The sequence below is a fragment of the Triticum aestivum genome, chromosome 6D (genome assembly GCF_018294505.1).
Source record: "Triticum aestivum cultivar Chinese Spring chromosome 6D, IWGSC CS RefSeq v2.1, whole genome shotgun sequence".
Taxonomy (NCBI): domain Eukaryota; kingdom Viridiplantae; phylum Streptophyta; class Magnoliopsida; order Poales; family Poaceae; genus Triticum; species Triticum aestivum.
In genome coordinates this window covers 463,061,090-463,080,384 of record NC_057811.1, presented here as the reverse complement: position 1 = coordinate 463,080,384, position 19,295 = coordinate 463,061,090, and the positions used below count along the sequence as shown (strand labels likewise).

Below are 19,295 nucleotides of genomic sequence, written 5' to 3'. Positions count from 1 at the left end.
CGTCGTAAAGGGTTACGTCGATGCGAACTTTGACACTAATCCGGATGACTCTGAGTAGTAAACCGGATTCGTATAGTAGAGCAATTATTTGAAATGGCTCCAAATAGCGCGTGGTAGCATCCACAAGATGACATAGATATTCGTAAAGCACACACGGATCTGAAAGGTTCAGACCCGTTGACTAATAACCTCTCTCACAAGCATAACATGATCAAACCAGAACTCATTGAGTGTTAATCACATAGAGATGTGAACTAGATTGTTGACTCTAGTAAACTCTTTGGATGTTGGTCACATGGTGATGTGACCTGTCAGTGTTAATCACATGGTGATGTGAACTAGATTATTGACTCTAGTGCAAGTGGGAGACTGTTGGAAATATGCCCTAGAGGCAATAATAAATAGGTTATTATTATATTTCCTTGTTCATGATAATCGTTTATTATCCATGCTAGAATTGTATTGATAGGAAACTCAGATACATGTGTGGATACATAGACAACACCATGTCCCTAGTAAGCCTCTAGTTGACTAGCTCGTTGATCAATAGATGGTTACGGTTTCCTGACCATGGACATTGGATGTCGTTGATAACGGGATCACATCATTAGGAGAATGATGTGATGGACAAGACCCAATCCTAAGCCTAGCACAAGATCGTGTAGTTCGTTTGCTCAGAGCTTTTCTAATGTCAAGTATCAGTTCCTTAGACCATGAGATTGTGCAACTCCCGGATACCGTAGGAATGCTTTGGGTGTACCAAACGTCACAACGTAACTGGGTGGCTATACAGGTGCACTACAGGTATCTCCGAAAGTGTCTGTTGGGTTGGCACGAATCGAGACTGGGATTTGTCACTCCGTGTAAACGGAGAGGTATCTCTGGGCCCACTCGGTAGGACATCATCATAATGTGCACAATGTGACCAAGGAGTTGATCACGGGATGATGTGAGTTACGGAACGAGTAAAGAGACTTGCCGGTAACGAGATTGAACAAGGTATAGGGATACCGACGATCGAATCTCGGGCAAGTAACATATCGATAGACAAAGGGAATTGCATACGGGATTGATTGAATCCCCGACATCGTGGTTCATCCGATGAGATCATCGTGGAACATGTGGGAGCCAACATGGGTATCCAGATCCCGCTGTTGGTTATTGACCGGAGAACAACTCGATCATGTCTGCATGGTTCCCGAACCCGTAGGGTCTACACACTTAAGGTTCGATGACGCTAGGGTTATAGGGAAAGTATGTACGTGGTTACCGAATGTTGTTTGGAGTCCCGGATGAGATCCCGGACGTCACGAGGAGTTCCGTAATGGTCTGGAGGTAAAGATTTATATATGGAAAGTTGTTGTTCGGGTTCCGGGAAAAGTTCGGGTTTTTTCGGTATTGTACCGGGAAGCTTCCAGAAGATTCCAGAGGGGTCCGGAGGTCCGGAAAATGTTCCACCACGTCCAATACAGTAGCATGGTCTGTAAGGGGGCGCCCTAGCCTTAATGGGCCAGGGGCACCAGCCCCCCCAAGGCCCATGCACATGGGAGAGGGGAAACCCTAAGGGGGAGGGCCTCCACTTGACTTGGGAGGCACTCCTCCCCCCTTTGGCCGCCCCCCAAGCCCCATCTAGGGCTGGCCGCACCCCTTGGGGGGGAAACCCTAGATGGGGGCGCAGCCCTCCCCCTCCCCTATATATAGTTGAGGTTTGGGGCTGCCCAAGACATGAGAACGTCTCCTTTTTGGCGCAGCCCTACCCCTCTTCCTCCTACTCCTCTCCCGCGGTGCTTGGCGAAGCCCTGTGGGATTGCCACGCTCCTCCACCACCACCATGCCGTCGTGTTGCTGCTGGATGGAGTCTTCCCCAACCTCTCCCTCTCTCCTTGCTGGATCAAGGCGTGGGAGACGTCACCGGGCTGCACGTGTGTTGAACGCGGAGGCACCGTTCTTCGGTGCTTAGATCGGAATCAACTGCGATCTGAATCGCTACGAGTACGACTCCCTCATCCGCGTTCTTGCAACGCTTCCGCATCGCGATCTACAATGGTATGTAGATGCACTCTCCTTCCCTCTCGTTGCTAGTAAACTCCATAGATTGATCTTGGTGATGCGTAGAAAATTTTGAATTTCTGCTACGTTACCCAACAGAAAAAAGGGTAAAGGGAAGAAGAAGGGGAACTTCAAGAAGAACGGCAAACAAGTTGCTGCTCAGGAGAAGAAACCCAAGTCTGGACCTAAGCCTGAGACTGAGTGCTTCTACTACAAACAGACTGGTCACTGGAAGCGGAACTGCCCCAAGTATTTGCTGGATAAGAAGGATGGCAAGGTGAACAAAGGTATATGTGATATACATGTTATTGATGTGTACCTTACTAGAGCTCACAGTAGGACCTGGGTATTTGATACTGGTTCTGTTGCTAATATTTGCAACTCGAAACAGGGACTACGGATTAAGCGAAGACTGGCTAAGGACGAGGAGACGATGCGTGTGGGAAATGGTTCCAAAGTCGATGTGATCGCCGTCGGAACGCTACCTCTACATATACCTTCGGGATTAGTTTTAGACCTGAATAATTGTTATTTGGTGCCAGCGTTAAGCATAAACATTATATCTAGATCTTGTTTGATGCGAGACGGTTATTCATTTAAATCTGAGAATAATGGTTGTTCTATTTATATGAGTAATATCTTTTATGGTCATGCACCCTTGAAGAGTGGTCTATTTGTGATGAATCTCGATAGTAGTGATACACATATTCATAATGTTGAAGCCAAAAGATGCAGAGTTGATAATGATAGTGCAACTTATTTGTGGCACTGCCGTTTGGGTCATATTGGTGTAAAACGCATGAAGAAACTCCATACTGATGGACTTCTGGAATCACTTGATTATGAATCACTTGGTACTTGCGAACCATGCCTCATGGGCAAGACGACTAAAACGCCATTCTCCGGAACAATGGAGCGAGCAACGGATTTGTTGGAAATCATACATACTGATGTATGTGGTCCAATGAATATTGAGGCTCGCGGCGGGTATCGTTATTTTCTCACCTTCACAGATGATTTGAGCAGATATGGGTATATCTACTTAATGAAACATAAGTCTGAAACATTTGAAAAGTTCAAAGAATTTCAGAGTGAAGTGGAAAATCATCGTAACAAGAAAATAAAGTTTCTACGATCTGATTGTGGAGGAGAATATTTGAGTTACGAGTTTGGTCTACATTTGAAACAATTCGGAGAGGTATCTCTGGGCCCTCTCGGTAATGCACATCACAATAAGCCTTGCAAGCAATGTGACTAATGAGTTAGTTGCGGAATGATGCATTACGAAACGAGTAAAGAGACTTGCCGGTAACGAGATTGAGCTAGGTATTGAGATACCGACGATCGAATCTCGGGCAAGTAACATACCGATGACAAAGGGAACAACGTATGTTGTTATGCGGTTTGACCGATAAAGATCTTCGTAGAATATGTAGGAACCAATATGAGCATCCAGGTTTCGCTGTTGGTTATTGACCGGTAACGTGTCTCGGTCATGTCTACATAGTTCTCGAACCCGTAGGGTGCGCACTCTTAAAGTTCTGTGATGATCGGTATTATGAGTTTATATGTTTTGATGTACCGAAGGTAGTTCGGAGTCCCGGATATGATCACGGACATGACGAGGAGTCTCGAAATGGTCGAGACATAAAGATTGATATATTGGAAGCCTACATTTGGACATCAGAAGAGTTCCGGGTGAAATCGGGATTTTACCGGAGTGCTGGAGGGGTTACCGGAACCCCCGGGGGTTAATGGGCCTTGTTGGGCCCTAGTGGAGAGAGAGAGGGGCCGGCCAGGGCAGGCCGCGCGCCCCCTCCCCCTCTGGTCCGAATTGGACTAGGAAGGGGGGGCGCCCCCTTTCCTTCTCCTTCTCCCCCTTCCTTTCCCCCTCCTAGTAGGAGTAGGAAAGAGGGGAGTCCTACTCCTACTAGGAGGAGGACTCCTCCTCCTGGCGCGCCCTACAGGGCCGGCCAGCCTCCCCCCTTGCTCCTTTATATACGGGGGCAGGGGCACCCTAGTACACACAAGTTGATCATTGATCTCTCCCAGCCGTGTGCGGTGCCCCCTCCACCATAATCCACCTCGGTCATATCATAGCGGTGCTTAGGCGAAGCCCTGCGACGGTAGCTTCATCAACATCATCACCACGCCGTCGTGCTGACGAAACTCTCCCTCGAGCTCTACTGGATCGTGAGTTCGCAGGACGTCACCGAGCTAAACGTGTGCTGAACGCGGAGGTGCTGTACGTTCGGTACTGAGGATCGGTTGATCGTGAAGGCATATGACTACATCAACCGCGTTGTCATAACGCTTCCGCTTAACGGTCTACGAGGGTACATGGACGACACTCTCCCCTCTCGTTGCTATGCATCACCATGATCTTGCGTGTGCGTAGGAATTTTTTTGAAATTACTACGTTCCCCAACACTGGAGGCCTTTTTCGGCACTGCCGGAGGGGGATTCGATCACGGAGGGGCTCTACATCATCCTTGTTTCCCCTCCGGTGATGCGTGAGTAGTTTACCACGGACCTATGGGTCCATAGTTAGTAGCGGGATGGCTTCGTCTCTCTATTTGATCTTCAATACAATGTTCTCCTCGATGTTCTTGGAGATCTATTCAATGTAATGACTTTTTGCGGTGTGTTTGTTGGGATCCGATGAATTGTGAGTTTATGATTAGATCTATCCATGAATATTATTTGAGTTTTCTCTAAACTATTTTATGCATGATTACTATAGCTTCGTCTTTCTTGGCCGATTTATTGGTTTGGTTTGGCCAACTAGATTGATTTATCTTGCCATGGGAAGAGGTGCTTTGTAATGGATTCGATCTTACGATGCTCAATCCCAGTGATAGAAAGGGACATGACACGTATGTATCGTTGCTATTAATGGTAAAAAGATGGGGTCTATTCAGACATGAATTTATCTTGTCTACATCATGTCATCTTGCTTAAGGCGTTACTCCATTTTTTCATGAACTTAATACACTAGATGCATGCTGGATATCGGTCAATGTGTGGAGTAATAGTAGTAGATGCAGAATCATTTCGGTTTACTTGTCTCGGACGTGATGCCTATGTATGATCATTGCCTTGGATATTGTCATAATTATTTGCTTTTCTATCAATTGCCCAACAGTAATTTGTTTACCCATCATATGCTATTTTCTTGAGAGAAGCCTCTAGTGAAAACTATGGCCCCCTGGTCTATCTTTTATCATATATTAAAACCAAAAATACCTTGCTACAATTTTCTTTTATTTATTTTATTTTCTATTTTTGTCCGATCTATCTATCAAAAACTATACAATTTAACCTTGCTCGTAACCGTCAAGGGATTGACAACCCCTTGTTCGTGTTGGGTTGCAAGTATTTGTTGTTTGTGCACAGGTGCTATTAACGAGTCGTTGCTTGGTTCTCCTACTGGATTGATAATCTTGGTTTCATAACTAAGGGAAATACTTATCTCTATTGTACTGCATCATCATCTCCTCTTCGGGGAAATCCCAACGTAGCTCACAAGTAGCACCATGCGAATTCTTATCCCTTCATAGATAAAGGAAATACTTTCTTCTTATTTCCAACCTCTGATAGACCTGCAAGCTTAAACGATCCACAAAATTCATCTATATAAGATTAGGTGCATATCGGGATGTATTGTTCCATCTCCTGCATAAGGATTAGCTAGCAGTTTTTCCATAATACCCGAAGGGATTTCATAATTAATATTTTCAGTAGGTTCAGTAGGTTGAGGAGAGGCTCTTACCACTTCAGGTCGAGGTGGAGATACCGCAAACAAGCCCCTCAAAAGATTATCTTCCATAGTAACAAGTGAAGATGAAACTCAGCACATAATATAAATGTTCTCTTACCAAATTCCACTTACCAAAAGCTCTTCACTCTGCTGCAACGGCGCCAAAAAAGAGTCTTGATGACCCACAAGTATAGTGTATCAACAATAGTCCTTTCGATAAGTAAGAGTATTGAACCCAACGAGGAGCAGAAGGAATTGATAAGCAGTTTTAACGAGGTAATCTCTCCAACTGCTGTAAAGTAGCAGTAATAGGTAGTTTGATAGCAAGATAATTCATAGCAGGTAACAAGTAACCAAAGTAATAAGGTGCAGCAAGGTGGACCAATCCTTATATTGCAAAGGAGAAGCCGGAAGTACTTCTTATATTAAGCAAAGCGTTCTCGAGGACACATGAAAATGTTGTCTAGTTATGTTCATCATATTTAGTTGATTCGTGTTCACTACTTTGATAAATGGATATGTGGGTCGACCGGTGCTAGGGTGATCTTCTTACTTGACCAAACAACCCACTTATTATTACCCCCTATCACAAGCATCAGCAACTACGAAAGAAGAATTAAGATAAATCTAACCATAGCATGAAACATATGGATCCAAAACAGCCCCTTATGGAATAGAGGATAAACAAGAGTTTAAGCTTCTATCACTCTCGCAACCCATCACATACTTACTACTCCCCAATGCCTTCCCCTAGGCCCAAGCATGGTAATGTGTTGTGTAGTCGAGGTTCACACGACACCACTAGAGGAGGAACAACGTACACTTCATCAAAATATTGAACGAATACCAACTTCACATGATCACTTATAACAAGACTTCTCCCATGTCCTCAAGAACAAACGAAACTACTCACAAATAATATTCATGTTCATGACCAGAGGAGAATAATATATGATCAACAGTCTGAATATATGATCTTCCACCAAATAAACCAACTAGCATAACTACATGATGCAATCAACACTACTAGCAACCCACAGGTACCAATCTGAGGTTTTGCGACAAAGATTGAGTACAAGAGATGAATTAGGGTTTGAGGATGGTGCTGGTGAAGATGTTGATGAATATGAGTCCTCCCACGATGAGAGGGATGTTGGTGATGATGAAGGCTTTGATTTCCCCCTCACGGAGGGAAGTATCCCGATCGAAATCGCTCCGCCGGAGAGCAAAAGTGCTCCTGCCCAGGTTCTGCCTCGAGATGGCGGCGCCTCGTCCCGAAAGTCTTCTCTTATTTATATTCTAGGGAAAATGTCCTCTTATAGAAGAAGGAGGGCACCAGAGGGCATCTGTGGGCCCTACAAGTGGGCATGGTGCGCCCAGGGGGTAAGTCATGCCCCTTGCCTTGTGGGCCCATGGTTGATGTTCTCCAGTTTTTTTTCCTTCTAGTATTTTTATATATTACAAAATAATTCTCTGTAAATTTAAGGTCATCTGGACCTCCGAAGAATAGCTATCTCTGTTGTGGCTCTTTTACGTCCAGAATTCCAGTTGTCGACAATTCCCCTCTTCAGGTATATCTTGCATATTAAGAGAGAAAAGGCATTAGAATTGCATTATATAGTGAAATATTGACTCAAAACATTATAAATAATAGTAGGAAAACATGGTGCAAAATGGGTGTATCATCTGACACCCAACCCGATGACGCAAGCTTGCCGCGGGCATCCACAATGCATTCCAGATTTCCAAACATGATGGTCTGACCTGGAGCAAGGTTTTTGACCTAGCCAAGGTGGCCAGTCGAATCGGCTTAGAGTGTGATGTTGCTGAAGACAAAGAGTTGACCAGGGAAGAAGGTCTTCCACATCCAATGATGTCGTCGATCCGAAGATGAGCCATCGAGTTGTTCTGACCACATAGTGGGACCTGTATGGGCCATTAATTAATGTGGGGGTTAATTCCGGCTGATCTTGGGAAGAGGTCTCGAGCTGGCGATCTTAGCTAGATGGTAACAGGACGAACATGGGACACGATATTTACCCAGTTCAGGCCCTCTCAAAGAGGCAAAACCCTACGTCATGCTTCTGTTGTATTGATTGTGGATGGAGTACAATGTACATGATGATCTACCTCGAGATTGTATGTGAATGTATGATTCTCTACCCTGTGAGCTAAAATACCTCGTATTATATAGGGACGTACCTAGGGTTTACATGAGGCCGGTTATATCTAGGGATAAACATGTTGATAATTCAGATGTGTCTTGGAGCATGCGCCAAGTCTTCGGAGGATTCCATTGTGAGCAAGCCGAAGGTCATGGCAGTCTTGGCTCACTTGTTGACGATCCAGGGGTCCTCAGCCCGGCCCACTATGAAGGGGCCGACGTGCTTAGCACTCCCTAGTCCTGGACATTTTCTCAACTAGTAAGTGAACAACTAGTGTAGGAAAGTGTATATGCCACTAGAATGACTATGCGACTACATATGTTTAGGCCCATGCATTATTTGTGTTTTGCACGCCACTAGCTTCTCAATGTCAATAGCATCGATGTAGTTGCACACATCATTGATATTTTGCCAAAATACCAGCAGTGTCTTGTATTGTGATGGCTCCACTAATTATATATTAGTATAAGGTTTTTCCTACTAGTGAGATCTCGTAGGATTGATGGATGGTTGGAGTGGATTGTCCATTCAAATCAACACAAGTGGGAGGAGTTCTCTCTCAAAGAAAATGGTAGGAGTGGAGTTTTCTTTGAAATGAACCGGTGGGATACGTGGGCGTATAAATAAGTTGGACCAAAAATATGGCTATGACACACTTTATGCACATCACGGAGACTCTAACAGGAATGGTTTGGTGGGTCCAAGTTGAACAAAAGTGACAACTTTGGATTGAATTGGTTGGCACGAAAGATTTTGGTCGGTGGCTCCGAGGTGAGTACCTTGGCACATGATGCACTCTCTATAGTCTCTTCAAAAGTTCCGACAAATTTTGCTCGGAATTTCTGACGTCATCACAGAAATTTTAATTACCACATCGCTTTAGTGAATCCGAGTGGAATGTTGGAGTCTCTGAATGAAGCAGTGTTTTGAACAAACGTCTATATTAGTGTATCAGTGGATCTTGATGGAACTAATTCAATGGCATCGAGGTGAAAATGAATAGGTAGATATAGTGGAATTTCTTGAGGTGGTTTGAGTAGTTTGATCTTTGAGGACCTAGAGCAAATAGCTCATTTTCACATCCTCATCCCCTTTTGATAGTACCGGCACGCCTAAAGACTCGATGTGATCTTGGATCACTAAAATGAAAATGAAGAATCACATGACTTGGCCAACACTTGTCTTAAAGATTTTTAGGGTCACCTTCCATTCCAATGTTGTTCTAGTGAAGAACTTTGTCTGGAATAAACTTATAGCATAGTTCTTCAAGATATGTTGGCATGAAGTATCGGAATCCACCTTGGGGATTGGATACACTTTCACAATCACTTCATTGTTAGTAGCCTACAACACTTTCTCCCATTGGAACCACTACAACACCACAACCTCCTCCACAAACAAACACACACACACACACACAAGCCATCTTTTACTTCACTTACAACTTTTTTCAAAGACTAACTTTTATTTTTATTTTTTTAATACTTTATCTAACACACTTATTACCTATCTTAATTAGAGAGTTTAGGTAAAGTAATAACAGATTTCATAGAAAGTGTTATCAATGGTAGATAGAGCTTCATAGAATAGGAAACCTACCTTTAACTCAGATGGGGTCTCAAGATTCAATGCTTTCACATTCACATTGGAAAAGGGCTACAAAAATTCCCCACACATAGGGGGTTATCAGGTGACGTGGCGGACATGGTGCGAGGAGAGAGTGATGCATCTTGTAAATGCGCGCTATGTGGAGAGCAATCTACTCGAGTGAACATTATCCATATGGCACATTAATTGATGACTTTTTTATTACATAACTCAAATATTTTTTTGGCATTACTCCAATATTTCGATAATAAGAAACCAAGAGGTCGTACAACTATCTTATCTTATCTATAGTATAGATGACCAGTCACCTAGGGCTAACATTATCAATATGGGACAATAGTCGTGAAGATCTTTCCATTTAATACATAAGTCGAATATTTTTTGGCATTAGTACTTCAAGATTTTGTTAATAAAAACCAAGAGGTAGTATGATTAGTGTATATTATGCAATTAATACCATGCTTTTTGATATATTATATCTTTATCCCATCAATGCAAGTTATTATTGTTCTTAAATAACAACCATTCATTTCAGGATAGTTTGGAACCTTATAAATATGATGGTAGACACATTAACAAAACAAACATTTCATATTTCCACCATGAAAGAAAATACATATGTTAGTGTGACCATTCTCTTAGCATGTCTTATTCTAGCCCTCGGAGGAAAAGAAGTTAAGTGTATAAGACGGGACAAAAATACTAGCGGGGTCCCTTTGAATCAAAAAGTCAATACTACTATTGTGGTATGGATGAATTCATCTTAATTTATATAACTATCGTCAATTTTTGAGTTTATTGAGTTGAGGAGATACAATAATAGGTTGACAGAGGAGATGTCTATGACTGCATCGATGTGAACCTACAACCAGCCTTTAGCCATCCACTACTAAAACACCACAAAATCCAGGCAAGTTTTTTATAATCAACATATTATAACATGCATATAGTGGCTAAGTCAATGGTATATATTCTTATTACGATCCATAAAGGAATGGTAAGTTATTTGAAATAATTAGTGGCATGTAGTTAGGTAGTATATGTAATCATGGTAGCAATATTTTGGAATTTTTGTGTTTATAGTAATAGTTCATAAAGAAGATCTCGCCACACATCTAGCGTTGTTAAATTGTTCTTCATGCTCTCTTTATAATTTAGAACATGAATATGCAACATTTGATATGATCACCAAACAATAAAAAATGTGAGTTCCACTAATTGTGGGGATATATTTAATTATGCATTATAACACAAACACGCACATGCACAATTTTGATCAAGATTTTCTTAAATTATATTTTGATTAAAATTTTCCAATTAAATAGATGGAACCAAGCTCTTTCCCACAGAGTATTCCTACCAAATCCCCGTCGATTCATGCCAGTCCACCAACCCAATTGTCTTTGATTGAGTGCCCTACAGGAACAATTCCAATATTGCGCAACAACAGAAGGGTCCACAAGCTAGTACGAGCTATTGGCAAAGTGATTAGCAAGAATGAACAACATGAGGTGAGTATCAATATAATTTTGGAGTGATCCTTTTATCATGGTAGATTATATCAATATCGACTTTAACTTGGAATTCTTGAATACACACCAATTTTATTTCCTTTAAATCCACACGTGACACCAATAATTATCTAATCGTATTCTAGGATTATATCGCATTAAATTCATACTTTAAATGAAATAGATGGTCCAAGGTAGTCCAATAAGTAAATGGAAACAACTGAATTTGAAATTTACAAACCAATTTAATTTTTACATTTGTTATTTGTGTTGCCATTAGAGTGGATGAAAGTTTCTCAAAGTGTTTGGTTAATATTTACCTTAGCGGCACCATTAAGTGATGTTCATCAAATTTTTGTTGTGATGCAATGTCAATCTTTCTTATGTTTTATAAGCATTTGTATTTTCATTGTAAACAAACCAATATATTATTTGGGCTTTCAGGTTGCAGGATTTGAGTATCTAGATGTGCTATACGGAACGCGGGCTAAAATAAATATCTATGAACCTAAGGTGAAGAATACTAGTAAGGATCTAAGTGCATCATGGATACAAATTAAAGGGATACAAAGAGTAGGCCTTGCAGATGGGATAGGTGCTGGTTCTTGGGTATATCCAAGCTACAGTGGTGACAGCCTTGCTAGGTTTCACGTTGCTTGGGTAATCCATAACTATTTCCTTGGATGTGCATTCTTCAATTTAGTGTGAGTGACTTACAATGATATAGTTGTTATTGACCTTGGAAAACATCTGTGTAAAGGTTGATGGCTTAAAGAACACAATTTTCCCTGATCATGATTGTGGCGCTTTCGTACAAGTTAGCTCAATTGTTGGTCTAGGAGGAAGACTTAAACCAGTTTCTATCTATGGCGGACCACAATACATCATAGATGTTGCCATTTTCAAGGTATTATCATGTTAATATTTTTGTTGATACTTGTATTTCATTTTGTCGTACGAAATACAAGAATTATATTTTGATGAAAACCTGAAGACATTGCTTAAACCAAACTTATAGGTGGCCAAACCATTAGATAGCACAATCTTACTAAAAACTTTCAATTTAAGAAAATATTTTAACATAGAGGTGAGAGTACCAAATATCTCTTTCATCATATATTGATGTTAATATGGCATACATTTATAAGGATAATTTCAATTCAACACAAACATTTGATAGACTAGTATTCATTTCAAGTCCATTGAAGTGTTTACCATGAACCTTGATTTATTCTAGGACCCGCTGACTAAAAATTGGTGGGTGTCTTACGGTGAACAAAACATACATATTGGATATTGGCCAAAGGAAATTTTCCATTTCATGAAGGATCAATGTAATTATGCATTATAGGGTGGGTATGTTCAAGGTCCGACTGCCTCATCAGACTCTCCGCAGATGGGTAGTGGTCATTTTGCTTCTGAAGAACGTGGAAAAGCATCGGTTGTAAGAAATATCCTAATTGTAGATAATGAAAACAAGTATGCTAATCCAGATGCCCGAAAAGCTCGTCTTGTCGTCACCAGTTCATCAAAATATACCGCGAAGGCTTATGGTTACGGATATAATGACTATGGTGTGCATACTTACTATGGTGGACCCGGTGCTTTTGTTTAAATATATATTTTACAATTATAAATAAAGTTTCCATAATCTTATAATTTGTCAACTTGGACACGTAATTGTTTTGATTTTATCATGCTAAAATGTATAGTAGTGGATAAACCGAGTCATTATAACCCACCGGTGTAGGGCATCTGTTGTAGCCCTTTTCGACAAGTAAGAGTGTAGAAATATCTGAGGAGGAGAAGGAATTGGTTGATGGAAACTAATAAGGAACCAATGTAAAAGCTGCAAACATTGTTTGATAGTTAGTTTATATCACAAGAACATACCTTATAACAAAAGTGCAATTGTGCAGAAAGTGACCCAGTCCTTAATAATGCTTAAAGACAAGCCGGTTGAAGTACTTATATTGATCAAATCAATATTGAGGACACACGAGATTTTCACGAAGCTGCTTTCAACTAATTTCATTGAGTTAACTTTCATGGCATTGATAACTATTGATTGTGTGGTGGAACCTATATTGACTAGATGACCCATTGCCACAATTGGCATAGAGACCAACTGGAGTCTAGAAGTTAAACAAACTATTTGAAGGATTTTTCCTCTACTGTTTGCAAATGCTTATGCTCATGGTGTGTTCTTATTTTCTTTGACGAGCATCCTTGCCCATAGCTTCCCCTGGCGATTAACTTTTGATGACATGAGACTCTGTTCGTGATGGATCTTTTTCCCTAACTAATTGTAAATCACATTACATTTGGGCTCTATATTAAACTAGTCATATTTACAGATAATTTGGCAGCTTATTATGAACTTGATATTGTAACAAAACATTTTTAAAGAACATGGAGATGACTAACGGAACCAGAGTAAGTTGGGAAGGGATGCGGTTTGTGAGGGAGTCCTGGACTAGGGGGTCCTCGGGAGGCCGGCCCAGCTCTCGTGGGCCGGACTGTTGGCCGCATTGTGTCTGGTCCGAAGACTTTTCTGCCTTGGTGTGTGCTCCAAGTCAAGATGGAAGATCCGGTGTTCCTTTCTATGTAACCGACTGTATGTAAACCCTAGTACCCCTGGTGTCTATATAAACTAGGGGGCTTAGTCCATAGAGGCCAAGAGAACAATCGCCATCCTACTAGTTAGGGTTTAGTTCCTCTGATCTCGAGGTAGATCAACTCTGTAACCCCCATATACACAAGCAATATAATCAAGCAGGACGTAGGGTATTATCTCTTAGAGAGGGCCCAAACCTAGGTAAATATCGTGTTCTGCATCCCTTGTTCCCCATCGATCCAATATCCACAGTTCGGGACCCCCTACCCGAGATCCGCCGGTTTTGACACAGACATTGGTGCTTTCATTGAGAGTTCCGCTGTCGGATCACCGAAGGATCGATGGCTTGCCTGATCATCGGAGACGGCATCAACACCGGGGACATCTTCATCCCCGAGCAAATTTTCACGTTCGGAAGCATTGTCCTGCACGCTGACTCGATTGGTCGTCTCAACCAGGTCGACAATTTCACCCCCGAGCAGTAGATCAGGTTTGGAAACCTCGAGTATGTCACTGACGCTCGAGGCGATCTGATCTTCAGTGGCTTTTCAGCCGTACCTTCAACAAACTCAACATCCGAAGCATTGACTTCGGGCCCTCTCCCCGGTCCGATCTCCGGATCAGCCCCTACTGCGCTACCGGCCTCGAGCTCAGAAGCACTACCTACGTCCGAAGACCAAGAATCGGTCCTATTAAAACCCTCCGTCCCTATTGTGGGTTTGTCCTTGAGCCTTCTGCGGAGTTCGGTGTCCGAAGACGGGGAATCGACCCCAGCCGGACTAACCCTCCTCGCTACGGATTCGGCTTTGAGCCCTGACAGTGGTATGGTGTCTGAAGTCCAGGGTTCGGCCTAGGCCGGACTCGTGCCCCGCTCCACCATCACGACAGAGGTCAACCTCGAAGAGGCTTCATATGCAGATCTGGCCAGCCTGGCCTTATTGAACGAGCCACTAGACCGGATCTAGATGATGGCTATTGTCGATGGCCAGTCCTCGGCCCATGCTCAATGGAGCCTTAAGGTAGGCCACAGGGAATTTTATGTCCCACCACCACCCACCTAATAGCCACAATCGAAGATTTAACCGACATGCTGGACTATGCCTCCAAGGATGCTAATGACATGGACGACGATGGTGAGGCCACGGCCCCTCCCGTCACTGGCCGATGGACGGCCACATCCACCTACAACATATACATGGTGGACACCCCCAAGGACGACGACGATGGCGCCAATGGGGACGGCACCCCCAGAAGGGATGATAAACCTGGAGAGGAGACCCCCAAGCGCCAGAGGCAACGTCAACGCTCCAAGGGGCGATGTAGCACAGAAAGCAACACGGGCACTGCAGACGGCGACACCCCGGACAATGTGGAAGACCTCGGCGACCCCGCCCCCATACACCAATCTGACGGCTTAGAGGGGCAGGAGGGTCAGCATACTCTCGAGGACCCCAATGATTCGGAAGACAACAACTATATGCCCCTCTCCGAAGAGGAATTCAACCTTGGACTTGAGGACTTTATCGTCCCAGAAGATCCATTGGAACAAAAGTGATTCAAACAACAGCTAATAGCTACCTCGCGAAGCTTGAAGAAGAAGCAGCAACAGATAAAGCCCGAACAAGACACCCTCAACGACAGATGGACGAAAGTCCTAGAAGCCGAAGAAGGGTACGACTATGAGCGACAGACAAAGAGCTACCCCAAGCGCAAACTATTGCCACAGTTCTACGACGAGGCCCTCGAGCCTGTACCGCCAAGACGGACTCAAGGCGACCAGCCCGACCGCCCCCCTCGAGGAAGAGACAGGCCGGACAGAGAGCCCGAACCCCCACCAGCCCCCCCTCGCCATAAAGGCAAGGAGGCGGCACAACCAACTTATCAATACGATCTGCGAAACGACCTGGCCGTTAGAGTGGGCCAATCAAGGTCCATTTACGGATCAAGAGACTACCCTCCCGAAAGAAGAGACGGATACCAAGCATGGCTTGACCAAAACGATAGAGCTCGCGATCAACTCCAGGCACGAATGGATTCTGAAGTTTGACGAGACGTGGCCCGAATAAGGGGCGCCGCTCACCCAATGTGCTTCACGGATGAGGTGATGCAGGACCAATTCCCAGAAGGGTTTAAACCCGTAAATCGAGCCATACAACGGAACTATGGACCCGGCCGTGTGGATTGAAGACTTTCTTCTCCACATTCATATGGCACGAGGAGACGACCTCTACACCATCAAATATCTGCCATTAAAGCTCAAAGGACCAGCCCGGCATTGCTTGAACAGCCTCCCCGAACACTCCATAGGGAGCTGGGAAGAGCTTGAAGATGCTTTTTGAGCCAACTTTCAAGGCACCTATGTCCGGCCTCCGGACGCCGATGACTTGATTCCTGTGGTCCAACGGCCCGGGGAGTCAGCCCAACAATTCTGGAATCAGTTCCTGACTAAAAAGAATCAGATAGTTGATTGCGTGGATGCTGAAGCCATATCCGCATTCAGGCACATTATCTGGGACGAATGGCTAGCTGGCACGCCAGCTCGGCCAGGATAAGCCGAAGACAATGGCGGCCCTTACCTCCCTTATGACCCGCTTTTGCCCAGGCGAAGATAGCTAGTTGGCTCGTAAAAGCACCAACCCAGAAGACCCCGGCACTTCGGAAGTCTGGGATGGCAACGAAAAGCCACGACGCTAAGCGTTGCCACAACGGCGCCGAGGCTGATGACACGGCAATAAATGCCGGATTCCATAATTCCAAGTCAGGGCCGCATAAGAAGCCCTCTAAAGGAAACCAAGATAGACCCTCCAAGTTGGATGTTATCTTGGATAGGCCGTGCCAGATACATGGCACCGCAGACAAGCTTGCCAACCACACCAACCGTAATTGTTGGGAAATTAAGCAGGCCAGCAAGGCTACAACCAAAGATGCGGGCAAAAGTCCCCGCAACGAGGATGGCGAGGAGCCTCGCAGGCCAAACAATGGAGGCCAAAAGCAATTCCCTCCAGAGGTTAAATCAGTGAATATGATATATGCCACTCATATACCCAAGAAGGGGAGGAAACGCGCACTTCGGGACGTCTACGCCATAGAGCCTGTAGCCCCGAAATTCAATCCATGGTCGTCATGTCCGATCACCTTCGATCGCAGGGACCACCCAACCAGTATCCGTCATGGAGGATCGGTGGCTTTGGTCCTCGACCCAATCATTGATGGCTACCACCTCACTAGAGTCCTTATGGACGGTGGCAGCAGCCTCAACCTAATCTATGAAGACACGGTAAGGAAAATGGGAATAGTCCCGTCAAGGATCAAACCCAGTAACACCACCTTCAAGGGGGTAATCCCCGGCATCGAAGCACGTTGCTCGGGCACTCTCACTTTGGAAGTAGTATTTGGCTCTCCGGATAACTTCTAGAGCGAATACTTGATCTTCGACATCGCCCCCCTTTCGCAGTGGCTATCACGCCCTCCTGGGCCGAACGACATTCGCTCATTTCAACGCCGTCCCCCACTATGCTTACCTCAAATTGAAGATGCCCAGACCTAGAGGCGTCATTACAGTCAATGGCAATATGGAGCGCTCTCTTCGGACGGAGGAACACACCGCAGCTTTAGCAGCCGAATACGAAGGACCGAAGTGCCAGCTCGCCATTAAGGCGCGTGAGTCAACCTAGCGAGCATGTGCCCTGTCTCCGCCCAAGGGGCCTCCCTGCGTTTGACGCATATAGAAATACACCCCCCATGGCCTTCCCACCACATTAGCATGTCACATGCCTCGATACCACAATTTTGCTCTTAAAATACCATGGGCAGCTATGGGGTTTAACAACCAAGAGCTCGGTTTGACTGCACCTTGGAACAATACGTCTTCGGACGACGAATAGGTACCACCTAGGACCTATCCGGCATCAAGCCCCACCAATACAGTGACCTCTTGAAGCCTCCCTTCAAGGACCTGCCAGCAGACAGTAAACCCATGGAGTTGCTCTCCCAAACAGAAGCAAAGGCGCAGACGTGCAGTAGGGCACGGTTTGGGAGTCAACCCACACATCAAGGCCCTACGTAAACCTTGCATCTGTAAATTTCTTTTTCTTCCTCTCTTAAAAGGAACTTATGCTGTGTCCGGCAGTTAGAATTGTACGAGCAAACGGCCTGAGCCTATGGGAAATAAAAGCAAGCCTTTTCAGGTCCTTATACAGTTATTTGTATTCCGCTCTTTTTCCCTGCTCTTCGATTTTACACTAAAACCCGTCTGGCGTATATCCGCCCCACATGCAAACCGGCTAATAGACCGGGGGCTCGACCGTAACGCACACCCCGCATGCTAAGTCCAGCACCTAACCTTCTAAGATGTGTCCAGCGTCCCAGATATTGCATTATATGCATCAATTCCGAATTATGTCTTGGGTCAATAGTTGGGTTGCCCCGCTCCTGTGCTTACCTTCTTACGTTCCGAATGTACGGCTAAGAAGGTAAAGGGAGAACCACTGCAATTGTACTTCCGCCTAGTTAGGTTAAGTACCTCGGTGGAGAAAGCCGAGAACTGACTGCCATAATATGCGTGAACTGGTCAGCGATTCAACGACTGGTATTAAACCCCAAATCGTTAGCGATTAGACCGTGTAACACGAAGTATTTATCCTTGTACAAATCACGTGGTTGATGCCTAACCTTCAGGTCTGCCTCGCATTTTCTCACACGGGGGGCTGGTGGTTACCAGCCCCCATAGTCAAGCTCCTATGGTTAAGTGAAAGTCATAAAGCCGCATAGTTTGATTGCCTTGTTCTTCTCTTACACTACCGCCTCCGGGCACCGAGACGTCGGCTAAGGGTTACATTGCAAAGAATAGAACACCCCTCGTAGCATCTACATGGGGGCTGAAGCCAACGACTGGTAACTTTCAGAATAAAAACGGCCGCACTGGAGTCAAAATTATCATAAGCGCACATAAGTACGATATAACCATACATGAACAACTGCATGGTAAAGGTTCAAACCGCAGTTTAATACATCACGACGCAATCACTCAAGGATTATATCTTGGAACACAATGCCTCTACGGCCCGAGCACCGTCCATAACGGCGGAGATGTACTGCTCCGGGCGCCTGTGCTCCTTTCCAGTTGCGGGCGGTCTAGTGGCCATCCCGACAGGCTTTATCTTCGGCCAGTGCACCATGGTCCTCGAGAACGCCATCCGAGCCCCCTCGATGCATACCGAGCGCTTCACGTCATCAACACGAGTGGCAACGTCACATAGCTTCGCCACCAAACCAAAGTAGCTGCTCGGTATGGGCTCGGATGGCCAGAGCCAGATGCCAAGGTCCTTCATCGCCGGCTCTGCCATCCGGTGCAGCTCCATCAACTACTTCATTTGATCTACAAGGAGGGTGCTCGAGCGCTTGAAACTGCGTCCAGAATAGCCTCAGTTTGGAGTCACCCTCCCGAGCCGCATAGTGCTTAGAAGCATCTGCCGCACTCCTCGGGAGCTCTATAAAGGCGCATGTGGAACACCAAACCCGGGTAAGCAACGCGAATATTTTTCCTCCAAAGACACTTTGCAGTAAGTGCTGCTTACCATCGCAAT

At 44.6% G+C, this 19,295-nt stretch overlaps 1 pseudogene; it reads left to right on the top strand.

Annotated features, from left to right (window-relative positions):
- The first annotated feature begins 10,184 nt into the window (after nucleotides 1-10,184).
- Nucleotides 10,185-12,708, top strand: LOC123142707 (uncharacterized; annotated as a pseudogene).
- Nucleotides 12,709-19,295: the final 6,587 nt, after the last annotated feature.